The sequence below is a fragment of the Triticum aestivum genome, chromosome 3B, assembly GCF_018294505.1.
Source record: "Triticum aestivum cultivar Chinese Spring chromosome 3B, IWGSC CS RefSeq v2.1, whole genome shotgun sequence".
Classification (NCBI taxonomy): Eukaryota; Viridiplantae; Streptophyta; class Magnoliopsida; order Poales; family Poaceae; genus Triticum; species Triticum aestivum.
In genome coordinates, this window is record NC_057801.1 from 585178317 (window position 1) to 585190224 (window position 11908).

Consider the following 11908-nt stretch of genomic DNA (forward strand, 5'->3'; position numbering starts at 1 on the left):
GTTCTTAGCGCCCACTAGCACCCAAAAACTTATTTTCAGCTAGCACACCAAATGGGCTATAATTCTTAATAAGAAAAGTTGCATGGTAGTGATAGATTTGGATTTGTCATTTGGGGCCCATGAGGAAAAACCCTATCTAGGGCGGTGCCGACTCGATAGTGACCATTAAGAAACCTGGTTTTAAAATTACTATAAATCCAAAACTCGCCTCAAAATCATGAAACTTGGCATGGTGTTATGACATAGCACCAACATGTTGTGGTAACAGTTAGTCCAATTTGGGACAAGTTCTTGTACAAACTTCTTACAAACCGGAGCTTCTCTCAAAAAGGCTCATGGTTTCGAGAGGGGCCTTGTCACCTATGTGTGCGAAACGACATATGCTGTCTCTTCCCGCCTTGATTTAATTTGCAGAGGCAACATGCAACTATAGTAATATGACATTATTCACGGTTCGTTTTGCCTTTTTATACATTATTTGAGTTTTCTAGGCATTTTGGAACATAATTTGGTGTGTGCAAAGGTCATGTGTGTACTAGCCACATATGTAATTGGATGTTCAATCTGTTTATGGAATCAAGTCCTTATAAGTTATAAGTACATATGATGTTGTTCTGTGTGTAATCACATCGCACACGGACCATACTGGGGAACCCGTCGGTGATGATTTCATCAATAGCTGGCAATTGTATACCACCAAGCGTTTGCCCAAAACACACACAACCTATTGGCAGCAATCGTCTGTATTATTATCGATCTTCGCACACATTTCTGATTACAGACCTGTTTGTCGTGTATCACACACATCCTGTTAAATTGAACCATTTCTATTCTCTTGGCTCAAAGAAAACAATTCATCCAACTCCAAGTGAACCGTATGTCATATATCGCACACACCTTGATCTGGCTGACCGTTTCTTTTGTGTTGCATAATCACAAACAGTTCATCCGAGTGAACCGTATGCTGTATATCGCACACACCTGCATTTGGCTGCCCGTTTCTTTTGTTTTGCCTCATCACAAACAGTTCATTCAACTGAACTGTATGCCCCTCATCCCACAGGCAACTAAAATGTGGACCGTGTTTGATGTATCCTTCATCACAAACATTTGCATCTTTTTTGATGGTTATTTTACATCACCATTTGCAATTAATGCATCGCACACAGTTTCGTCGAAGGGTCTGTGATCATAGTGTCGCGTTAGCAGCATCATGTAGTTGTGACAATACTTAAAGAATCAGGTAACAAATTTGGAATTTATAATTTGATTGACTGAATCGAAAAACCCCTCCGCATTATTAGTGATGCCAATCCTGAAATAAGATGAGAACTTGAAGGAAAGATAAAAACAATTTATTCAGAGCTTGTAGCTCAGAACACAAATTGCAGTTTCCAGCTTGACAGGTCTACACATATCAGTTTCCCTTACATGTGTGCCCCTTCAGAATATTGCATTGCGCTCATTACCAAACAGAGGACGTCAAATTTTTAACCTGCATACCAAAACATGTTACAATATCTATGAAGAGTTGCATCTACTTCATTTGAATGACACATTAATAAGGAGGTAGTAGCATGCAACATTTACAAATAAAAGTTTTGTAGTGCGCCAAGCACCTCTCCAAAATTCCAGAAAGTTGAATCTTATCGTACATGTGGGCACCTCCTTTTCATCCTTCCCCTGGGACTCCATCTGAGACGGCTACATGGCCGCCCGGGCGATCATCACAGCGACTCAAATTATTAACAACAAGCCTTTGTCTCCTCTCCTCTAAACATGTTGTGCATTCAATTTTACAAAATTATATTTCCAAAACATATCCTGAATATTTGATGATCTTGTACTAACTATATAGTATGATAGAATTACAAAAGGAAAAGTATGACACTGACAGATTGACCAACACGTTCTTGGCTTGTCCACTCTGCTTGCTCTGTGCTGCAGATTACCTTTACATTCACACAATATCATGTCAAATGTCCCATGAGTTAACATCACAAAACTTTCCTAAAAAAGAACATCACAAAACTCTCATGAAAATATGAGGTCATGTAGGATGCAACCAACCTTGGGTCGTCGAGGAAACCGAGCAAGATGTGTTATCCGTGGCCATGTCCTTGGCTAGCCTCCTCTATTGCTCCGCTCTCAACCAATCGTCGGATAACAACAACCACACCAACCCTCTTGAATCCCAACTCTGATCAACCACCATCGGTCACTGTCCAACAGCTCCCCGCAGTGTGCTGACACAAAACCTGTTGCTACCACCGCAATCTCCTAGCTGCACTCAATAAAGAATTTTGTGTGTCGAACAGGCACACAAATACCTTTAGGCCTCCTTTGGTTTGGAGGAATTTCATAGGAATTCTAGAGGATAGGATTCTTATAGGATTTTTTTTCCTTTAGAGCCCTTTGGTTCATAAGAATAGATTTCTATTCCTACATAGGATTGGTTCCTATCCTTCACATTTCATAGGAAGATAAAAATGAGCCTAGACTCAATGGAAAAATTCCTTTGGTGTCACATCTCATTTCCTATTCCTACTCATAGGATTTGAGATACATGTCATCTCATTTCCTAAAAAATTCCTATTCCTGCGATAATCCTATCCAATGAACCAAAAGAGGCCTTAAAGTAACTTCCTTGTTAAATAGGCAAGAAGGAGAAACTTATAGTGAGAAGTTTAGGCAGCTTCTTGTTCACCATCTTTTCAAGAGCTAGAGCCAACTCCATTGTTAAAACCACAAGGGGAGCTCATGTAAGAACACATGAACATTTAACAAGCTAGGTTCCACAAAATGGAAGCAGCAAATCAAAGAAATATATGGATTTAATGGCTTACCCATTTCTTTTTTATTTGTTTCGTGTCTTCCATGTATATTTGACCGACACCATGTTGAGTTGAAAAGGTCATTGGAGAGTAGCTACATAACTGAACAACATCTAAAAACTAACATATGTTTAACAAAGCTACATAACTTTACATGCATCTACTAACTTTATTACTCTCTAATCAAGTGTTACTTTCCCTAGATGATTAACCAGGAATAAATGACAATAAATACGATAAGTGTCGGTATCAATAATCAGTACAAATGTCTAAAAGTTTATCTCTTGAGCAGGAGCACAAAAGGCATGATAGAACATCACATAACTGATCCAAATCATATCTCCCTATACAAAATTGCCCAGGTAGAGCAAAGAACAACATACACAGCAGCAGGTGATACGTCCATTTTGCATCATGCTTTGATATTGATATTTATTGCATTATGGGCTGTTATTACTCATTATGTCACAGAACTTATGCCTTTTCTCTCTTATTTTACAAGGTTTACACGAAGAGGGAGAATGCCGGCAGCTGGAATTCTGGCTAGAAAAGGAGCAAATATTAGGGACCTATTCTGCACAACTCCAAAAGTTCTAAAACTCCACGGAAGTTATTTTTGGAATTAGTAAAAAATACTGAGGGAAGAAAATACCAGAGGGGGGCCACCCATCGTCCACAAGGGTGGGGGCGCACTCTACCCCCCAGGGCGCGCCCCCTGCCTCGTGGGCCACCTGGCAGGCCTCCGGTGCCCATCTTTGGCTATATGAAGTCTCTTGCCCTGGAAAAAATCAAGAGGAAGCTTTCGGGACGAAACACCGCCGCCACGAGGCGGAACCTTATCGGAACCAATCTAGGGCTCCGGCGGAGCTATTCTGCCGGGGAAACATCCCTCCGGGAGGGGGAAATCGTCATCATCATCACCACCATCGATCCTCTCATCGGGAGGGCGTAAATCTCCATCAACATCTTCACCAGCACCATCTCCTCTCAAACCCTAGTTCATCTCTTGTATCTGATCTTTGTCTCAAGACCTTAGATTGGTACATGTGGGTTGCTAGTAGTGTTGATTACTCCTCGTAGTTGATGCTAGTTGGTTTATTTGGTGGAAGATCATATGTTCAACTCCTATATGCATATTAATACCCCTCTGATTATGAACATGAATATGATTTCTGAGTAGTTACGTTTGTTCCTGAGGACATGGGAGAAGTCTTGCTATAAGTAGTCATGTGAATTTGGTGTTCGTTCAAATTTTGATGAGATGTATGTTGTATTTCCTCTAGTGGTGTTATGTGAACGTCGACTACATGACACTTCAGCATTATTTGGGCCTAGGGGAAGGCATTGGGAAGTAATAAGTATATGATGGGTTGCTAGAGTGGCAGAATCTTAAACCCTAGTCTATGCATTGCTTCGTAAGGGGCGGATTTGGATCCATATGTTTCATGCTATGGTTAGGTTTACCTTAATTCTTCTTTCATAGTTGTGGATGCTTGCGAGAGTAGTTAATCATAAGTGGGATGCTTGTCCAAGGAAGGGCAGCACCCAAGCACGGGTCCACGCACATATCAGATTATCAAAGTAACAAACGTGAATCATATGAGCGTGATGAAAATTAGCTTGACGATAATTCCCATGTGTCCTCGGGAGCGTTTTCCTTCATATAAAAAATTTTCCAGGCTCGTCCTTTGCTACAAAAAGGATTGGGCCACCTTTCTACACCTTATTTACTTTTGTTACTTGTTACCCGTAACGAATTACCTTATCACCAAACTATCTGTTACCGATAATTTTAGTGCTTGTAGAGAATACCTTACTGAAAACTGCTTGTCATTTCCTTCCGCTCCTCGTTGGGTTCGACACTCTTACTTATCGAAAGGACTATGATAGATCCCCTACACTTGTGGGTCATCAAGACTCTTTTCTGGCACCGTTGTCAGGGAGTGAAGCGCCTTTGGTAAGTGGAACTTGGTAAGGAAAAGTTTATATAGTATGCTGAAATTTACTGTCACTTGTTACTATGGAAAGTAATCCTTTGTGGGGTTTGTTCGGTGTATCTTCACCCCGACCAGTAGAGCAAACAGTTTCTCCTCAACCTACTAAACCTACTGAAAATGTTTACTTTGAAATTCCTTCGGGTATGATAGAGAAACTGCTAGCTAATCCTTTTACAGGAGATGGAACATTGCATCCCGATTTGCACCTAATCTATGTGGATGAAGTTTGTGGAATATTTAAGCTTGCAGGTATGCCCGAGTATGTTCTCAAGAAGAAGGTCTTCCCTTTATCTCTGAAGGGAAAGGCATTGACATGGTTTAGGCTATGTGATGATATGGGTCATGGAACTACAGCCGATTGAAATTGAAATTTCATCAGAAGTTTTATCCTATGCATCTTGTTCATCGTGATCGTAATTATATATATAATTTGCCGCCTCGTGAAGGAGAAAGTATCGCTCAAGCTTGGGGGAGGCTTAAGTCAATGTTATATTCATGCCCCAATCATGAGCTCTCAAGAGAAATTATTATTCAAAAAAATTATCCTCGGCTTTCTCTCAACAATCGCTCCATGCTCGATGCTTCTTGTACTGGCTCTATCATGATGAAGACTATTGAGTTCAAATGGGATTTATTGGAAAGAATTAAACGCAACTCGGAAGATTGGGATCTCGACGAAGGTAAGGAGTCAGGTATAACATCTAAGTTTGATTGTGTTAAATCTTTTATGGATACCGATGCTTTACGTGAATTTAGCACTAAATATGGACTTGACTCTGAGATAGTAGCTTCTTTCTGTGAATCATTTGCTACTCATGTTGACCTCCCTAAGGAGAAGTGGTTTAAATATAATCATCCCATTGAAGTAAAAGTAGTTGCACCTATTAAAGTTGAAGAAAAGACTATCACTTATAATGATCCTATTGTTCCTACTACCTATATTGAGAAATCACCTTTCCCTGTTAGGATAAAGGATCATGCTAAAGCTTCAACTATGGTTCATAAGAGTAATACTAGAACACCTACACCACCTGAGCAAATTAAAGTTGAACCTAGTATTTCTATGGTTAAAGATCTCTTGGCTGAAAATATTGATGGGCATGTTATTTACTTCTGTGATGAAGCTGCTAGAATTGCTAGACCAGATACTAAAAATAAACATAGACCTGTTGTAGGCATGCCTGTTATTTCTGTTAAAATAGGAGATCAGTGTTATCATGGCTTATGTGATATGGGTGCTAGTGCAAGTGCAATACCTCATTCCTTATACAAAGAAATTATGCATGATATTGCACCTGCTGAGATAGAAGAAATCGATGTTACAATTAAGCATGCCAATAGAGATACTCTTTCACCAATTGGGATTGTTAGAGATGTTGAAGTCTTGTGTGGGAAAGTTAAATATCCTACTGATTTTCTTGTTCTTGGCTCCCCACAAGATGACTTTTGTCCCATTATATTTGGTAGACCCTTCTTGAATACTGTTAACGCTAAGATAGACTGCAAAAAGGATATTGTTACTATTGGTTTAGGGGATATGTCTCATGACTTTAATTTTGCTAAATTTCGTAGACAACCCCATGATAAAGAATTGCCTAGTAAGGATGAAGTTATTGGTCTTGCTTCTATTGCCGTGCCTCCTAATGATCCTTTAGAACAATATTTGCTAGACCATGAAAATGATATGTTTATGAATGAAAGAAGGGAGATAGATGAAGTATTCTTTAAACAGGGGCCTATTTTGAAACACAACTTGCCTATTGAATTTCTAGGGGATCCTCCACCACCCAATGGTGATCCCGTGTTTGAGCTTAAACCACTACCTGATACTCTTAAATATGCTTATCTTGATGAAAAGAAGATATATCCTGTTATTATTAGTGCTAACCTTTTAGAGTAGGAAGAGGAGAAATCATTGAAAACTCTGAAGAAGCACTGTGCTGCTATTGGATATACTCTTGATGATCTTAAGGGCATTAGTCCCACTCTATGCCAACACAAAATAAAATTGGAGAAAGATGCCAAACCAGTTGTTGATCACCAACGACGGTTAAATCCTAAGATAAAAGAAGTGGTAAGAAAAGAAATACTAAAGCTCCTGGAGGCAGGTATAATTTATCCCATTGCTGATAGTCAATGGGTAAGTCCTGTCCATTGTGTCCTTACAAAGGGCGGTATTACTATCGTTCCTAATGATAAAGATGAATTGGTCCCTCAAATAATTGTTACGGGTTATAGGATGATAATTGATTTCCGCAAATTAAATAAAGCTACTAAAAAGGATCATTACCCTTTGTCTTTCATTGATCAAATGCTAGAAAGATTATCCAAACATACACATTTTTGCTTTCTAGATGGTAACTCTGGTTTCTCTCAAATACCTGTGTCAAAAGAGGATCAAGAAAAAACCACTTTTACTTGCCCTTTCGGTACTTTTTCTTATAGACGTATGCCTTTTGGTTTATGTAATGCACCTGCTACCTTTCAAAGATGCATGATGGCTATATTCTCTGACTTTTGTGAAAAGATTGTTGAGGTTTTCATGGATGATTTCTTCGTTTATTGATCTTCTTTTGATGATTGCTTGAGCAACCTTGATCGAGTTTTGCAGATATGTGAAGAAACTAATCTTGTCCTGAATTGGGAAAATGCCACTTTATGGTTAATAAAGGCATTGTCTTGGGGCATAAAATTTCTGAAAGAGGTATTGAAGTTGATAAAGCTAAAGTTGATGCTATTGAAAAGATGTTGTGTCCTAAAGACATTAAAGGTATAAGAAGTTTCCTTGGTCATGCTGGTTTTTATAGGAGGTTTATCAAGGACTTCTCTAAAATTTATAGGCCTCTGACTAATATCTTACAAAAAGATATTCCTTTCGTCTTCAATGATGATTGTGTATAAGCATTTGAAATACTTAAGAAAGCTTTGATTTCTGCACCTATTGTTCAGCCACCTGATTGGAATTTACCCTTTGAAATTATGTGCGATGCTAGTGATTATGTAGTAGGTGCTGTTCTAGGACAAAGAGTTGATAAGAAACTAAATGTTATTCAATATGCTAGTAAAACTCTAGACAGTGCCCAGAGAAATTATGCTACTACTGAAAAAGAATTTTTAGCAGTTGTATTTGCTTGTGATAAGTTTAGACCTTATATCGTTGACTCTAAAGTAACTGTTCACACTGATCATGCTGCTATTAAATATCTTATGGAAAAGAAAGATGCTAAACCTAGACTTATTAGATGGGTTCTCCTACTACAAGAATTTGATTTGCATATTATTGATAGAAAGGGAGCTGAGAACCCCGTTGCAGACAACTTGCTTAGGTTAGAGAATGTTCTTGATGACCCATTACCTATTGATGATAGTTTTCCTCATGAACAATTAGCTGTCATAAATGCTTCTCGTACTGCTCCATGGTATGCTGATTATGCTAATTACATTGTTGCTAAATTTATACCACCTAGTTTCATGTACCAGCAAAAGAAAAAAAACTATGATTTAAGACATTACTTCTGGGATGACCCACACCTTTATAAAGAAGGAGTAGATGGTGTTATTAGACGGTGTGTACCTGATCATGAACAAGAACAGATCCTACGCAAGTGTCACTCTGAGGCTTATGGAGGACACCACGCTGGAGATAGAACTACGCATAAGGTATTGGAATCCGGTTTTTATTGGCCTACTCTCTTCAAGGATGCCCGTAAGTTTGTATTGTCTTGCGATGAATGTCAAAGAATTTGTAATATTAGTAGACGTCAAGAAATTCCTATGAATTATTCACTTGTTATTGAACCATTTGATGTTTGGGGCTTTGATTATATGGGACCGTTTCATTCCTCTAATGGGTATACACATATTTTAGTTGTTGTTGATTATGTTACTAAGTGGGTAGAAGTTATTCCAACTAGTAGTGCTGATCGTAACACATCTATTGAGATGCTTAAAGAAGTTATTTTTCCGAGGTTTGGAGTCCCTAGATACCTAATGACTGATGGGGGTTCACATTTTATTCATGGTGCTTTTCATAAAACGCGTGCTAAGTATGATGTTAATCATAGAATTGCGTCTCCATATCACCCACAGTCTAGTGGCCAAGTAGAACTGAGTAACAGAGAGCTTAAATTGATTCTGCAAAAGACTGTTAATAGATCTAGAAAGAATTGGTCCAAGAAACTTGATGATGCATTAGGGCTTATAGAACTGCATATAAAAATCCTATCTGTATGTCTCCATATAAAATGGTTTATGGAAAAGCATGTCACTTACCTCTGAACTAGAACATAAGGCATATTGGGCCATTAAAGAGCTCAATTATGATTTCAAACTTGCCGGTGAGAAGAGGTTATTTGACATTGGCTCACTTGATGAATGGAGAACTCAAGCCTATGAGAATGCCAAAGAGTTTAAAGAAAAAGTTAAAAGATGGCTTGACAAAAGGATACAAAAGCATGAGTTTAATGTAGGTGATTATGTGTTGCTTTTCAACTCTTTTTTAAGATTTTTTGCAGGAAAACTCCTCTCTAAATGGGAAGGTCCTTACATTATCGAGGAGGTATATCGTTTCGGTGACATAAAAATCAACAACTTCAAAGGCACAAATCCTAAGGTGGTGAACGGTCAAAGGATCAAACATTATATCTCAGGTAATCCCATAAATGTTGAAACCAATGTGTCTGAAACCGTAACCCTGCAGGAATACATAAGGGACACTTTCCATAATGTTTCAGACTGGAAAAGGAATAGGTATGTGTTATGGTAAGTAAACCGACTCCAAATAGTTTTAATAGCATTTTTTCTCCATTTGGGATATTTAAGAGAATAGGAAAATAAGAAGTAGTCCGGGAAGGACACCAGGCATCCACGAGGGTGGAGGGAGCGCCCTACCCCCCTGGGCGCGCCCCCTGCCTTGTGGGCACCTCGTTTGCTCTTCGGACTCTGTTCTCTTGCACGGTACTTCTTTTCGTTGGTAAAAATTTATTATATAATCTCCTGAAGGTTTTGACCCTCGTATCACGCAAATATCCTCTGCTTTTGTTTCGAGCTGTTTTTCTGACAAATCTGGATCACCATGACGTCTTCAAGCGCTCCCAAGGACAAGTTTTTTGAGAAGGTCATCAACCCCTACCTCGCGGAAGTGCTGCAACACCCTCAAACCATTGAGATGCGTGAGGGGGTGCTGCACATCCGCGATGTTCAGGGACCAAGGAGGACCAGAAGCATGGAGACAAGGCTTGAAGCAATGGAGCAACAAGTTTCAAGTGCCAGGAGATGGTGGAACGTGGACTCGATGCCAAGCACATAATGATCACAGATTTCACCAACAACCACAAGCTGGATGCCGAGAACATTGGGGAGATCATCTTCAAGCTTCACGAGAAAATCGAGCACCTCCAAGCCTAGATCTATGACCTACAAAACCAAGACTGTGCGTATGAATACAGATTCAAAAGCATGAGTTTGGCTTCATATTTGAGGATCCCAGAGACTCGATCATCCTTTTATGATGGTGATTCTATGCCTTGGAAGATGGACGACAAGCCTACATCATCAAGAACTCCATCATCATCACCTCCGAAGAAAAAGACATAATCACATGGGTATGGGCACTCCCCTTGGCAACTGCCAAGCTTGGGGGAGGTGCCCTGGTATCGTATCACCATCACACTCCTATCTTGACCCTTTTTCTTAGTTTGATCCTTTTGGTAATATCTTGATCTAGTAGAATAAAGTTTTAGAATGATCTAGTTTTGAGTTTTGCTTTATGATCCCTCTATGTAATTGAGTCCGTGAGCTATATATAATAAAGATTAGTCTTGATTCAAGGGCTTTGCTATCTCGCTATGATCTTGAGGGATTAAAGAAAAATAAAGAATAAAAAGAAATAAAGAGATCATATGGATCTTATGGAGAGTGATGACTTCACATATTAAGAGTATGATGAATAAAAGTTGTTGAGAGTTGGCAAACATAGTTTTGTTCATCATTGCAATTAATAGGAAGTAATAAAGAAAGAGAGGTTCTCACATATAAATATACTATCTTGGACATCTTTTATGATTGTGAGCACTCATTAAAATATGACATGCTAAAGAGTTGATGTTAGACAAGGAAGACAACGTAATGGGTTATGTTTTCTTATATCCGAAATAAAGTATATTGTCATGGATCATCCAACATGTCGAGCTTGTCTTTCCCTCTCATGCTAGCCAAATTCTTTGCACCAAGTAGAGATACTACTTGTGCTTCCAAATATCCTTAAACCCAGTTTTGCCATGAGAGTCCACCATATCTACCCATGGATTGAGTAAGATCCTTCAAGTAAGTTGTCATTTGTGCAAGCAATAAAAAATTGCTCTTTAAATATGTATAACTTATTAGTGTGGGAGAAAATAATCTTTATACAATCTTGTGATGTGGAAGAAATAAAAGCGACGGGCTGCATAATAAAGTTCCATATCACAAGTGGCAATATAAAGTGATGTTATTTTGCATTAAGATTTTGTGCATCCAACCCTAAAAGCACATGACAACCTCTGCTTCCCTCTGCGAAGGGCCTATCTTTTATTTTTGTTTTATACCTTCATACAAGGGTCATGGTGATCTTTACCTTTCCTTTCTACATTTTATCCTTTGGCAAGCACATTGTGTTGGAAAGATCCTGATATATATATATCCAATTGGATGTAAGTTAGCATGAACTATTATTGTTGACATTACTCTTGAGGTACAAGGTTGGGAGGCAACACTATAAGCCCCTATCTTTCTCTGTGTCCGATTAAAACTTCATACCCATAAGTATTGCGTGAGTGTTAGCAATTGTGAAAGACTAAATGATAGTTGAGTATGTGGACTTGCTGAAAAGCTCTTATTGACTATTTCCAATGTTATGATAAATTGCAATTGCTTCAATGACCGAGATTATAGTTTGTTAGTTCTCAATGAAGTTTCTGATTCATACTTGACATTGTGAATAGATTGTTACTTTAGTATAAGAATCATATGACAATATTTATATATGTTGTTGTTATAATAATGATCATGATGCCCTCATGTCCGTATTTTATTTTATCG